Below are 14,094 nucleotides of genomic sequence, written 5' to 3'. Positions count from 1 at the left end.
GGGCACAGACAGGAGCAGAGGCGGCATGGGGTGGAGATAAGCTTGGGGCTGGGGGCCAGGCTGGTACGGGCCCTGCTGGGTCATTCCTGGGGCCATCTCAGGGGAAGCGTCCAGGGGCAGGGGTGTCTCTGGTCCAGAGAAGGAACCCGGGGCCTGGGGAGTTTAGAGCAGTGTCTGTGTGTGTCAGAGTGGATGGGAGCCCAGCACGTTGGTCTCCAAGGCAGATATCCCCATATACATCGGACCCCTCCCTCCCAGCCAACCTCCCTCAATCCGCCACACGCCCCTCCATCCACTCACCCACCCCACCCCACCTCCCTCCAGCCCCACATCCGTCCCCCCTCCATCAATCTATCCAGACCCCCCCCCCATCCAGCCCCCTGCACCATCCCATCTTCAGATGTTCCCCAGGCACCTCTCCCCCTGGTCTCCCCATTGCTAACCCCAGGAAGGGGGGCTCCTTCTGCCCCCCACTCGGCACCTCGGGACTTGGGCAGACACCCGCTGTAGCAGCCCCCGCGGCGCTCCGATTGCCCCATGTGGCTGCCTGGTCGGGAGCAGCTGTGTAAACGGGAACCGAATCCATGCCCCGCCCCCGCGAGCCCCGCCGGGATGGGGGCTCAGCCCAGACCGGGGTCTGTCATTTAGTGGGAGCCCCTGGTTAAAATATTGCCCGCACCTGCCTGTCAGCTGGGCCCTTTTCTGACACCCCCCCGGCTCCCTGTCCTCCGTGGTCTACCCCTCCCATCTCCCCACACACGGCCCTCCCCTCCCCCCGTCCCACCCTTCCTGGGCGGGGCCCCCCGCCCCCCATGGAGCCGGCCCTGGCTCGGGGGCGCTGCCCTCTGGCTGCAGCTCGGTGCGCGCCGCTCGCTGGACTCCCTCGCCCCGCAGCATGGACCCGGCTCGCCGCCTGCTGCCCCTCGGTGAGCCCCCGACCCCGGCCCCGCCGCCCGGCTGCACCATGTGCTCGGCCCGGGCTGCTGCTCCCCGCGCGCGTTGCTGAGCTCGGTTCCCCTGGAGTGACTCCGGAGTCGCTCCGCCGTGGCTGCCGGCGGGCTCCGGCCCCCGGTAGAGCTGGGATCCCCGCGGACTGGGCCCCGAGTCCGACCTGGGGTCCGTGGGGGGTGGGCCCGATTCTGACGCCACTTACTGTGGTGTGAATCACCGGGGGCGGGTCCCCGGCTGGTGTGTTTTGCTGCCCGGACTCCCGGGGAGTGACGCTCATTTACACCCGCTGCCTTGACAGCGTTGTGACCGAGTGAGGGCAGGATCGGGCCCAACCAGTGCCGCCGGGGGCTGATTCTCCCCCCCCGGGTGGAAATCTGGAGCAACTGGGCCCGATTCTGCTCCTACAACTTTCCCCTTATGTGACTCCAGGGGAGTGACTCCTGGATCCCGTGCTGGTGTGAATGGGACCAGGACACTTGTCTCTGGCGGGGCAGGGATCTGCTGGGCTGTCCCGGGCACTAGAGGATTGTGCTATTTGTCCGGCTGGGCTGGGCTCCTCTCTGACACCCTGGGGAGCAGCGGTGTGTGTGTGTGTCGCAGGTTGTCCCACAGAGAGAGATGATCCTTCTTTGACAGAGAGGCCAGGTGGTTTCTCCAGGCTCCTGGCAAGATGGTTCTGGTGCTGGGAAGTGAACCCAGGAGTCCTGGCTTCCAACCCTCCAGCTCTAACTACTAGACCCTGTTCCCTCAGGCTGCAGAAGCAGGGTTTATAAACTGATTCCCCCGGGTTTGTAAACTGTGCTGTCCGGGGTGGACTTTACACCAGGGACGGAGAGGCCCAGGGACCAGGTTTGAAAGCCTTTTGGGGTAATCAGGCTTTGCATTTCCCCCAAGGGGGAATTGTTGGGTATGAGGCACTATCAGAGCGGGGTGGTGGTGCACTGGTGTTGTCTGTGGGCTGCCCCTCCGAACCCTCAGACGAGTCCTGAGTGGTTAATGACAGTGCAGAAGGCTGGATGCAATTGCCTGCATGTGTCCTGGCTCTGTCCCCCTCTGGGCCTGATCCGGTCCCCACTGTAGACAAGGCCAGGTCTACCCTTGGCCTGCACTGTCAGCACATCCCAGGTGGAGATGCCCCAAAGCGCCCCCCACCCCCACCCCCTTCTCAGCTGTTCCGGTCATGGGTCGTCCTGGGTCCAGTCAAGTCCCCTCCAAGCTTCATCCAGACTTGATCTGATCTTTGGGGGCAGGGGAAGTTCCAGGGTCACCTTCCCCACCCCCACCGGCCACTGATGCATCCGCAGTCTCATCCCCTTTGGGCTGTGGGTGGTGCTGGAGCGTGGGATCCACCTCGGAGCTGGAAGCTGCAGCATCAGGAGCTGGGTGCCTGGTGTCCCAGGGTTCAGAGGAGGCTGGATGGGGAGGGGTCGGGTTGGAATGTGGGTCGGGGTCCTTTGCTTTGGGGTGTTTGAAGTCTTCAGCTTCTGTATGAGGAGAGATTAATAAGACTGGGACTTTTCAGCCTGGAAAAGAGACGGCTAAGGGGAGATATGACTGAGGTCTATAAAATCATGACGGGTGTGGAGAAAGTAGATAAGGACGTGTTGTTTACTACTTCTCAAAACACAAGAACTAGGGGTCACCAAATGAAATGAATAGGCAGCAGATTGAAAACAAACAACAGGAAGTATTTCTTCACACAACACACAGTCAACCTGTGGAACTCCTTGCCAGAGGATGGTGTGAAGGCCAAGACCATAACAGGGTTCAAAAGAGAACTAGATACATTCATGGAGGACAGGTCCATCAATGGCTATTAGCCAGGATGGGCAGGAATGGTGCCCCTAGCCTCTGTTTGCCAGAAGCTGGGAATGAGTGACAGGGGATGGATCACTTGGTGATAACCTGTTCTGTTCATTCCCTCTGGGCCACGTGGCATTGGCCACTGTCGGAAGACAGGATACGGGGCTAGATGGACCTTTGGTCTGACCCAGTAGGGCCGTTCTTATGTCTTTCACTTAAAGGAGCATTTGCCTGGCTTTAGATGACGTCAGGGCTAGAAGCAAACCTAGGACTCCTGGGTTCTATCTCGGCAGTGGGAGGGGAGTGGGGTCTAGTGGCTAGAACAGGGGAGGCTGGGCCCGGACTCCTGGGTTCTATCCCCACAGCTGGGGAAGGGGTGTTGGCCAAAAGTTCTTGTCTAAGTGGCTGGCTATACGAAGGGCTGGATCCTGTTGGGTGCTCAGTGCCCCACTTCTATGTCCTGGGCGGGGGGGTGCCACGCCTGTGACGCCAGCATAGGAGTCTCGTTTTCAGAAATATTTCTGTCCCTGTGGTGCCAAGTGATTAATAAAATGGAGCATTCCTTGCCCTGCTTGGCCCTGCCAGTCCAGCCGCCCTCTGGGGAAGGAGGGAGGGAGAGGGAGACATCAGTGCTGCCCTGGGTCTGTGCCCACCCACCTCCCAGAGCTTTGGGGAATCTGCTTTTCAATCCAGATTTAGGCTCCTGAAATGAGAAGCCTGACTTACAAAGGGGCTGTGATTTGTAGGCAGGCAGCGCCGTCTAGTCAACAGAGTGTCGGGGTGGGAGTCAGAACACTTGGGTTCTTTCCACTGATTTGGCAACTCGCTTCCCTGCTCCATGCCTCAGTTTCCCCACTTGTCTTTTGTCAGTTGAGACTGGGAGGCCATTCGGGCAGGGGCTGTCTCTCACTGTGGGTCAGTGCCACGCCTGTTGCGATGGAGACCCCAATCTTGGCTGGGGTCTGTGCAGCCCCTGGCAGAATAGGGCCTCAGTTTTGGTCAGGGCTGATACCGTAATTCACTTAATAACGAGCATTCCCAGATCCTGCAGAATCTGGGCATAACCAGCCAGCCAGGCCAGCTATTTTAGGAGCCTTGATATGGATTTAGGTGCCAGATTTTAGGTGCCCAGGTTTGGCACGTGGCTCCCCAGCTGGAGGCTGGATCCTGCACTGCATGTTCCAACTCAGCTCCCGTTGGAGGCAGGCGCTGTCCTGCTGGTGCGATGGGCTCAGGATTGGATCCAGGGGTAGTTTGAGCTCCAGTAGCTGCTGTTATCTTTGATGCCTCCTTAGATCTGTGTGGCACAGCCCAGCTGGCAGCAGCTCTGTGGCACAGGTGCCCGAGTGGTTCAGGGGCTATGCTGGCACAGGGAAAATCCAGCTTCAGTTCTCAGCTCTGGCACTGAATCGCTCTGTGCCTCAGTTTCCACAGCAGTAAAATGGCACAAATGGTCCTTCACTTGCCTTGTCCGTTTGGGTCATTGGCTCTCAATGCCAAGGCTTGTAGGTGCCAAGCTTGGTACAATGGGGCCTTGGTGCCACAGCAGTATGGCTAATAAATACCAGCTGTGTCTGTGACGGTGGGGTTGCATGACAGCCGTTTGTTAGATCAGTGGCTTTGTTTTTTTACATTTGATTTCCTGGCTTCATAAAATGTCGGGGGGGGGGGGGGGGAGATAATATGGAGCAAAGAGCCAATGATAATATGGAGCAAAGAGCCAAAGACTCCTGTTCCTGGCTCTGGAAGGGGAATGGGGTCTAGTGGTTAGAGAAGGGAGCTGGGAGCCAGGACTCCTGGGTTCTCTTCCCAGCTGCCATTTGCTCTGAGACAGTGGGTGAGTTGTCGCTTAGTGCCTCAGTTTCCCCAGCTGTAAAATGGGGCTGGTGGCAGCTCTTTCTCAGCAGTGGGGCCGTGCGCACTGTGAATGCCCATGAGGCGCTTTAGGGCTGGATGGGGCCGAAGTGCCACCAACGCGCCGTCAGGGAGGGGCCGGCAGCGCTCGTGTCTGGGTGTCGGCCTTGGCCTGGCAGCATCTCTCCCCATCGCCCCTTGGCTGGCAGGGCTGTAACGCGAGAACTGACGGAGCGAACGTGTCTAGTCTCACCAGCGTCCTGAGCTACGGGCCTGGTGGGAACTGAGCTGCCGGGATCTGTCGGCAGATTCCTCCTTGGCCTGTCTCCTCTTTGCCAGGGGCCGTCGTTCTGGTACATTGGGGACTTGTCCCAGGCTAAGCGCTACCATAATACACGTAATACTAACTCCAGCCTTGCTGCCCCAAGCCTTGAAGCATTGAGACAGGCTCTCGAAAATCCCAAGTGGCTTGAAGAAGATAGTGAGATCGCGATGTTGGGTTCCTTGTGGTCTCGTAGCCCTCTGGGGGGGTCACATTTCTGAGCTCCACTCTGCCATCCGGAGGGTTAGAAACTTGCTTTTAATTTGAGCCCAGATCTTCACAATCCCAGGAGCCCAGAAGCTGGGGCTTTAAAAAAAGCAACAATTGTCACTAGGCCGATGGTAAAATCACAAGTGTCGGCAGCACCGTGACGCCCTTTGTCTCCTGTATCGGGACCCGGAGCTTTGGAAGAAATGGCTGGCTGGGGGTTGGGGAGGGGATTGGTTGTATCTCCAGGGGCTGGGGGTTGGGAGAGGGACACCTCATATCTTGTGGTGGGAGTTGGCGGATGAGTTAACCTGGCGGGGGGGAAGCAGGCTGTGTTTTGCCGGGTGAGGCGTTGCGCGGCTGATTTCGAAATCAAGAGCAAAACCGAAAGGCGGGTGCTGAGTTGTGGGAAATGGTGAGAGGTCTGGGAAATGACGGGTCCTGTAACCTCTCCTCATCCCCCCCAAAACCCCCTCGTCTTGTGCCAGGGCTGGCACCTGGGCAGAGTGAGCATGAGCCAGCATGTGTGTGGGGGTAAATTCTCCCAGGTCACCATGGCAGCAGCGCCGGCACCGCCCCCCCACTTGGTGCCGGTGGCATTGATGACGCAAGGGGCAGATCAGTGGTGGATCGGGCCCACCTGGGGGATCAGGCCCCCGTTGTGAGATGGGGGCTGGGCAGAAATGCAGATACAGTATCGGGGGGGGGGGCAGTTCTCCGGGTCCCTGCAGGGTTACTCAGTAGCAGCGAGATGCTGAGGTGACAGCGATTCCTGGAAACTACCCAGGGCAGAGGAAAGCCCAGGGGGGCCAGAGCCCGGCTGGTGTGAATCGGCCTCCTTCCACTGAGCTCACTAGGGCTAGACCAGTTTACACCAGCTGGGACCTTGCCCAGAACGTCAGGGGCTGATTCCAAGAAGAGGGGTGGAAGTGTCCCCTTTGAGAGGGGACTGGTGTCCGGTGGAGGAGAGCCAGGACTCCTGGGTTCTAGCCTCAGCTCTGGGAGGGCACTGTGGTGTAGTGATTAGAACAAGGGGGCTGGGAGCCCAGGCTCCTGTATCTAGCCCCAGCTCTGGGAGGGCAGTATTGTGTAGTGGTTAGAACAGGGGGGCTGGGAGCCAGGGCTCCTGTATCTAGCCCCAGCTCTGGGAGGGCAGTGTGGTGTAGCGGTTAGAGCAGGGGATGCTGGTAGCCAGAGCTCCTGTATCTAGCCCCAGGTCTGTGAGGGCAGTGCGGTGTAGCGGTTAGAACAGGGGATGCTGGGAGCCGGGGCTCCTGTATCTAGCCCCAGCTCTGGGAGGGCAGTGCAGTGTAGTGGTTAGAACAGGGGATGCTGGGAGCCGGGGCTCCTGTATCTAGCCCCAGCTCTGGGAGGGCAGTGCGGTGTAGTGGTTAGAGCAGGGCTCCCTGCACAGGGCTGTGGTTTGAAGCAGCAGCAGCAAGACTGGGCTCCTGAGGGGTGCAGAGGCAGGGATAAGTGCAGTGAGTTTCCTGCCTCTTTAGAGGAGCAGGGACTTTCCAGGGGCAGCTGCGTCGGGGGAGGGGGCGCTGCATCAGCTGCTGCCGCCCCCGCCTAGGCCGGGTGCATGGAGGGGGCACTCAGATCTGCTCGGCTGGGAACGCCGGGCCGGGCCGGGGGAGTCGCTGCTTGGTGTGTGGCTGGGAATGTGGGACCAGGGGGGCTGTGGGAAGCTGTTGCCTCCCACGGGCCAGCACTCCCGGGGGGGGGGCAGGGGATTGCCCTGGGGTGTTCCCTGGGCAGGATGACACGTGGCTTTCACTCTGCGTCACCCGCCCAGCTCCGGGTTTCCCCCCTGACCCTCCTGAGAGTGGTGGGGCTGCGTCCCAGGCAAACAGCACCTCGCTGGGCACGTTGCCAGCCTGTGAGCTGCACGTGTGTGGGCTGGTGGGTGGAGGAGGGGGGGCTGGGGGCTGGGGCTGACTCCTGGCTGCACTGGGGGAGGAGGTTACGCCAGGGCCAGGATCTGGCTGAGCGAGCAGATGAAAGACGTCTCTCCCTTACACAGGTGTCACTCCGGTGAGGCCAGATCCCAGCTGGTGTAAACTGGCCGTCGCTCCTTGGGAGTCAATGGGGCCGGACCCCACAGCTTCCATCGACTTCAATGCACTTACCCCGATTCTAGCAGCTGAGGCTCCGCCCCAGAGCCCGATCTGTCCCGTGTGCTCTAACCCTGCTCCCAGCGGCCGGGGCTCTGCCCTCTTGGCCTTCCCGGTGTCTCCGCTTGGCCCCATTCCCTTGGAGCTCTCACTCCCTGCCCCCTGTCTCCTCCACCCCCAGCCGGGGATATTTCCTGCCTCCAGCTGCCTTGTTCATTTCAGGGGGCTGAGTATTAATAGGAGACCGGGGAGGATTTTGTCAGCCGGCATCTAGCTCTGCCCACGTGTCCAGCGCCCGGCATTCTGCTCGGTGGGAAGGAAAGCGGGGGCGGGGGAGGTCTCCATTGTTATCAGTGGGAGCCTCTGGCCCGATCCTCTTCTTATTGCCCCTCCACATAATCCAGAGTCACTCCAGTTATGCCAGTGGATTCACACTGTTCTACTAACCAGTGTCTGGTTTGGCTATCACACTCTTAGTACTTAGATTACAGAAACTCAGAGACCCCACTCAAGATCAGAGGCCCACATTGTCATGGGTGCTGCACAGATCCTGCCCAAGATCTAGAGGGTCTCAAATGTGGTGGGTGCTGCACAGACACCTAAGAGAGACAGCCCCTGCCTTGAAGTGCTCGCAATAGACATTGAAGATGTGTGGGGAGGGGAAACTGAGGCACAGGGGGAAAGTGACTTGCCCAAGGTCACCCAACAAGCTAGTGGCAGAGGTGGGACTAGAACCTAGGTATCCTGACCCATAGGCTTGTGGCCGAGCTGGTAGGCGGTGCTGCTTCCAGCCAGCATTACGCTCTGATGTTACTACTAAAGTGGAATGGCTCCTCCGTATGTTCCCAGGGTTAAAAATGAGGCAGTGGGGTCAGGTCCCCAGCAGATGTACAGTGACCCCACTGACTCCAATGGAGCGATGCTGATTGACCCCACCTGGGAACCTGGCCCATTGACCCCAGCTGGGCTCTGGACTGGCGCTGCAGGGATGCAGATCTTAACCTTTCCCGGGGACACGTGCCATCTAGTGGAATTCAAAGGCTGCCTTTCAGCTCCCCCCACACCAGCCAAATGTCGTGGTTTTACAACCGCAATGTCCCCGTTCACGTGTGTTTTTTCCTCTCCGCTGTTGCTGAGCGACAGATCCACGCAAACACTGAGGAGACTGACAGGCGGGCTGGGTTTCTGACACGACCTCAGAATAAGGAACAGGCTGGGGCCGGAGGGCCGGGAGAGGCCGTGAAACAGGCAGGATGCAAAGTGCCAGCAAAGGCACCAAGAGGCAGATTTGTAAAAGGTTTTGGGGCCAAATTCCCCAGTGGCCCAAACACACCCGCCCTCCCCTCCCACCGTGCTTGGATCTCATTGGCCAATCCAGCTCTAAGAGCCTGTCTTCTCTAGTGAGTTAACAGGAGACACAGCTCCCCCTAACTCAATGCTGTCCACACACTAACACCTTGGTGTGGGGCTGTGGTGCCTCCTAGTGGTTAGAGCAGAGGGGGAGTCAGCCTTGCACCAATCCCCGGCCTCTGGGTGTCCTCACACACCCGGGCACTAGCACCAGGGTCCCTCACAACAGCTGCCGCAGGGCCAGGCTCCCTAGTGGGACAGGCTCTGTGCTCAGCACTTGTAGCTGGGATGACCTCAGCGAGCCCTGTTAGCAACCGGCCCCACTGCCGCCCCTAATGGCTCAGGGCTTTCAACACTACTTGAGTCCTGCCCATCAGAGAAGTGGGGGGAAGTAGCCAGGAGATAAGTGGCCTCGTGAAAAGGGAACCGATAAAACCCCTAGTTACCCCCCGGATGTTTTCACAACAGAGCCGGCCTTGGCGCTTCCCCCAGATCCCACGGTCTCGCTCTGTGGGGCAGCCCCCCAGCTGGGGTGACAGCCTCGCTCCATTGGCCTAGCAAACTACTGCCCCCTCCCTTCTCCCCCTACACCCCCCACCCCTCTGCTTCAGCCCTGGGTGTTGGGTCTCTAGGTGCAGCCCGTCTGTGGCCTTTCTACTGAAACTGGGTCAGGTCACTTCCTCTCGTGCATTAGGTGTGTTATGGTAGCAGCTACAGACCCCGACTGAACTGGGGGGTTGTTCCATGATTCACGGCTTCCCGGCGCGGTGGGAGGGGACGGCGCTCACTGGTAGTGGTCACCGCCCGGCCGTTGCCATCTGAGGGGGCAGCCTGGGGGGGGGGGGGGCGCGATACCCCGGCTCCTGCCGGCTACACGGGACCCCAGGGGCAGCAGCATCAGCATCAGCAGCAAGCCCTGGGTAAAGTGCTGGAGTGTTATTATTGCAGTCCTGGGCTGACCCAGCAGGGGGTACGTACATGGGAGATTCTGGAGACCCTGTCCCTGCATCTGATGCTGCAGCAGGCTGCCGGTATGTGTGAACATACGGGTCTGAACCTCTGTGCCCGTGCATGAGTGTGCAGCACACGTGTGTTCCCGTGCGTGGGTGTGGGCGCACCGGTATGTACATCGGTACTTGTTCACAGACGTGAGCACACATCTGCACGTTTGTATGCATGCTGGACTGTGTGTGCATATGAACACTAGTGTGTGTGGTGCATGTGCCTGGCATGGGGTAATTATCCTGCTCAGGCACTATGGGGACTCGGGGGGACAGTTGAGGGACCAGACCCAGCCCAGCATGGACGCTGGAGCTGTGGCCTTGGCGTGGGGTTGTGGTGCCCCCTAGTGGCTGAGGCTGTGCAGTGCCGCTCTGTGGACACAAAGGTTCGATGGGGGCGGGGGAAGGTGTTGGGGGGCTGGACTGGCCTTGGGGATCAGGTCCCCTCTGCTCCAGTCTAGCCCACCATGGTGGAGACTAAAAATTGCTGACATGCATCGTATGAAATGAGTTTGGCCCTGCTTCCAAGCTGGGCATCAGGAGTCCTGTATTCTATCTCCAGTTCAGAGGAGAGGGGAGGGGCCTAGTGGTTAGAGCAGGGGTAGGTGTCAGGCCAAAAGTCCAGTTCCAAAGCGGAATCAGGTAAAAATATGACCAGGGATCCCAGCTGGGGATGATTTCCCAGTGCACCAGGTTTCTGCATTTTTACTTCCACCATCGGCAAGGCCCTGACTGGCCATTGGCCCAGGATTGGCAGGACTGGGGTGGCTGGGGGTGTGTGCAGCTGAGTAGCGGTTACCATCTGCCCATGGGGCCTCACCCTGTCTCTGCCTTCCAGGGCTCTGCATCGCCCTGTGCCTGTGGGGCACCGTGGCCCAGAATCATGGCGTACAAGGTAAGGCCGACTCCTCCTGGCTAACCTTCCCCAGCGCTCCCGGCTGCCCGGGATCTCCAGCCTCCCCCCACCCTCCGGCCCCTGTCCCTTGTGGGAGGAGAGCAGAGTCAGGGGTCGGGCAAGCCAGGAGCAGCCCCTTGGTGTGGGCGTCTTGGGGTGGGTTTACAGAGCACGGTGGGTGCGTGCAGGGGAGAGGAGAAGGCCCCTGTGTAGCCCTCCCCTTCTGTCATGGTCTCACCCTCACTTGAAACTGGGGGGTTTCAAGTTGAGGACCAGCATGTATCCCCCCACCCTAAAATCCTAGGGTAGGTCTCCTTTTTGCTGCCACCACCCGGTCAATTTACGTGGGCCGGGACATCCCTCTTTTCCCCCTCCTCTTTCCAAAGACGTTCCCTAGGGAAACACAGATCAACTCACAGAGGGAGAAACCTCTCCATCTCCTTCCTCCCCTCTCTGCCTGGAGATAAGCTTGTCTCACCACCGAGAGAGAGTTTCTTAGCCCCCTCCCCCTGTATCCACAGTAGAAGGGATTTAATCAAATCTTTACAGAAAGAATTTATTAAAAGAAAAACAAGAAAATATACAATCTCTATGAGTCCAAGCTGGACATTCATAGGGTATAACCTTACTAATTTCTGGAGAGAATCCTCCCTCCTTCTCAGTACAAACAATACAGGCAGAATTAAGAATAATCAATAACAAACACACAGAATTGCAAACATAGGATTATTAGATGAGGACACAAAGTATCTTTCTAATACTCACTATCTTGACTAGAAGAAATTAGATCAGAAAGATGGAAACTTGCAGAAGACTTGATTAAACATCTGGACCTTTGTAACTCCAAACGGCTAAGAACAGCACACACAGGAACAGAGAGAAAAAGTTCCCTCCTAGGAATTTTAAATTCTCTTCCATGATTGGTCCTCAGGTCAGGTGTTCACCGGGTACTATGTGTTAACCCTTTACAGGTGGAAACTTAACTCTTAACTAACTATTTATGACACCTTCCCTTCCCAGCCCCGTGGCCAGCAGAGAATAGACCCTGGGGCCCAGGGCTCTACACTGGGGGCTGGAGTGAGGGGCAGATCCCCTTTGTAGCCAAGGGCCGGGTTATCGACCAGCCCGAATCAAACCCCTGATGGCTCAGACGTTAGAAGAGGCATTTGTAGGTGCCCCTCCCCGCCTAAAATCAGGCTGAACTGAAACCTGGGACCCACATGCCCAGCTGGGGGGTGTTTGGGATCCAGACTCTGCGCCCCGAGCCCAGCTCTGCTGCGAATCCCAAGCCCTGCAGTCGTCTGAGCTGCGCTGGGATCCTTCCGCTCACGCTGGTCAGAGGGACGGATCCCAGCGGAGCCCCAAACACGGGGCAGCTAAAGGATCCAGGAGCCCCCGTAGGCAGGTCACAATCTGGGTAATGGGAGGCAGCTCAGGATCCAAACTAGCCTCGCGCCCGATTCCGCTTTCAGTCAATTCAGGGCAGAGCCGGGCAGGAATTTCCCAAGGAACCATTTTTTGCCAGAAAATGCTGATTCGGTTCAGAGGAATTTTTGGTTTTATCTGGGAAAAAATTGCGCTGGGGGTAGGAGGGGCAGAGATGAAATAATTTTCAAAACGAACAATTCCCGTTTTCTGGTTCGAAGCGAGGTTTGGGTTTGAAATTGATGCTAACGAGAGTAATGACGACAGCAACAAAAAGGACAAGAATTGGGTGAGCTCTGGCGGCTCTGCCTGTCTGTGCCGGGGGCACCCTGGGGAGCCAAGGCCTCCTGTGCAGCCGAGGGCAGCTTGTGGCAGGCGGTGGAGGCGTCGGAGCTGTTTGCCAGGCGCCAGGGACGAAAATCAGCGAATGGGGCGTGTGAAAGGAGTCAATCCCCCTGTGTGTGGGGGGGGAGGAGGGAGCTGCTCTGCACTGGCTGACCCTGCCCAGCTGTTCCCGCCCCTGCAGGTGCCACTGGGGACTGCAACAACCATGTGATATGCCCAGCAAACGCCAAGTGTGTCAACAGCTCCCACTGCACCTGCCTGGATGGATACCAGCCAACGGGGAATCGCTTCTTCACCGACCCAACAGAGACCTGTGATGGTAATGGGGCTCCCACGTTGTCCTGGGGGGGCTGGGACAGAGCAGGGCATTAAGGGCCGGAGCAGCCAACTCCACTGACTCCAGGGCCTGCTGGGGGTGCTCAGCCCGGCTGGGGAATGAGGGGGGCAGCAGCTCGGGTGAGGGCCGCCCTCCTGGGGATCAAACCGGGGCCTCTAGAGTGAGCAGCAGGAGCCAGGAGTGTTGGGCTCTGTGAATGGGCACAGGGTGGGGGGGGCATCACACTGACCCGTCTGAATCCCAGCCTGGGCCCTAATCAGCCCCTGGGAGCAGAATGGGGCAGCCCTGTCTGTACTTCCCCCCCACACCTGCAGGGATCCAATGAGGGAGGGGGCAGAGGAGAGGCAGCTTGTCACCCTCCCCCCCCAAACACACAGGGTGCCTGGAGCCCCAGGGGGAGTCTCCCCACCCTCCCGTCACATGGGGGATCTGGGTGCTTGTGCGGCTGAACCCCCCCCACCGCAATACCTGGGCCAGGAGGCTTGGCGGGGGAGGGGCGGGGCTCTTTCTGACATTCCAGCAGCAGAAATGGCTAACTGAGGACGCTCAGGGTCCCGGTCACCTGGATCCTGTTACCCAGCTCAGTGCGGGGGTTGGGGGGTGATACAGGGAACGTCTCCCTGCCAGAACTGTACAAAGCGTCCCCTCTTGCATTACAGATATTAATGAGTGTCTGGGGCCGAGCCCGCCTGACTGCGGACGCAACGCAAACTGCAACAACGCGCCCGGGAGTTACTCCTGCACCTGCAGCGATGGCTATGAGCCCAGCTCTGGGAAAGCCAAGTTCACACTCGCGAGACAGAACAGCTGTCAGGGTGAGCTCTCCCCTGCCCCCACCCCACCCGGATCAGGCCCCCAATCTGCCCCTTCCCTCAGGGCTGGGAGCAGAGCCTTTTCCAGCCCCACACTGACAGGGAGCCCCCTGGCTTGGAGGGTGTTTCCTAGGGGGGCCATTATGCCCCCTTAGGCAGCCAGGGCGGCCTGACCGGAAAAGGGGCCGGGACGTTCCAGGCCCTTGTTTGCGATGTTCAGCCGGTAGTTACAGCTTGTGTCAAGTCCCACCCGGCCATTCCCATGGAAACTGCCCGTTACACCCCCATTTGGGGGGCGCAGAGCACCGGGCCCGTAGCACTGGGAGAACTCAGGAGCCCATTGGTTCAAATGCTTCCCCTGGCAGAGACCTCGCCCAGCTGTTCCTGCGCCAGCCCCAGGCCGCGTGGGATCACCCCAGCCAGTGCCCTTGGGCGGGTCTAGGCACAAGAAGAAATCAGCACCGCAGGGATCTCAGCCAGCGTCCCAGGGATTGTGCGGGGATAGCTGGTATCGGGAGTCGTGTGGAGAATCCCTAGGGCTTGTCTCCGGGGGGGATTGATGGCGATCGCTGTTCTCTTTGGAAGCGCACTGATTATTCCAGACCAGAGTGTCCGGACGGGGAGCAATTCCCTAGGAGCTGTTACCCTCAATTTCCCTGTGTACTTAAGCCCCTA

The 14,094-nt window shown here is 59.1% G+C and overlaps 1 long non-coding RNA gene across 1 annotated transcript; it reads left to right on the top strand.

Moving 5' to 3' along the window:
• Window positions 1-852: 852 nt before the first annotated feature.
• LOC123353561 lies at window positions 853-12,583 on the top strand. Its single transcript, XR_006574533.1, has 3 exons — window positions 853-926; window positions 10,444-10,500; window positions 12,452-12,583. It is a non-coding gene; the product is annotated as an uncharacterized LOC123353561 (long non-coding RNA).
• The last annotated feature ends 1,511 nt before the right edge of the window (window positions 12,584-14,094 follow it).

The sequence above is a fragment of the Mauremys mutica genome, chromosome 20, assembly GCF_020497125.1.
Source record: "Mauremys mutica isolate MM-2020 ecotype Southern chromosome 20, ASM2049712v1, whole genome shotgun sequence".
NCBI lineage: Eukaryota > Metazoa > Chordata > Testudines > Geoemydidae > Mauremys > Mauremys mutica.
This window is presented reverse-complemented; position numbering and strand designations above follow the sequence as displayed.